The sequence below is a fragment of the Odontomachus brunneus genome, unplaced genomic scaffold (assembly GCF_010583005.1).
Source record: "Odontomachus brunneus isolate Ranch 3 - 2012 unplaced genomic scaffold, Obru_v1 Obru_scaffold_366, whole genome shotgun sequence".
In the NCBI taxonomy this organism is placed as follows: Eukaryota; Metazoa; Arthropoda; class Insecta; order Hymenoptera; family Formicidae; genus Odontomachus; species Odontomachus brunneus.
The window spans coordinates 7,736-7,957 of record NW_022639816.1 but is presented as its reverse complement, the minus strand read 5'-3'; positions in this window follow the sequence as shown (position 1 = coordinate 7,957).

Sequence of the window (222 nt, the reverse complement as noted above, 5' to 3'; positions counted from 1 at the left end):
CAGCGTACAGAAAGCGGCAGCGGAAAGAAAGATGCCTTCGGCCGACGTGCGACCGTGACACTCGCGAATCGTATCTCGCCGCGTTCCTCCGCCCATAACTACGAGCCATAGCGAGGCGTGGTACTCTAATACATGTGCATGACATATCCGTGTGTCGAATCGACGCCGAATCGAAGCGTGTCGCCGCTTCGGCTGCATACATGTATGTAGAGGTGACACAGC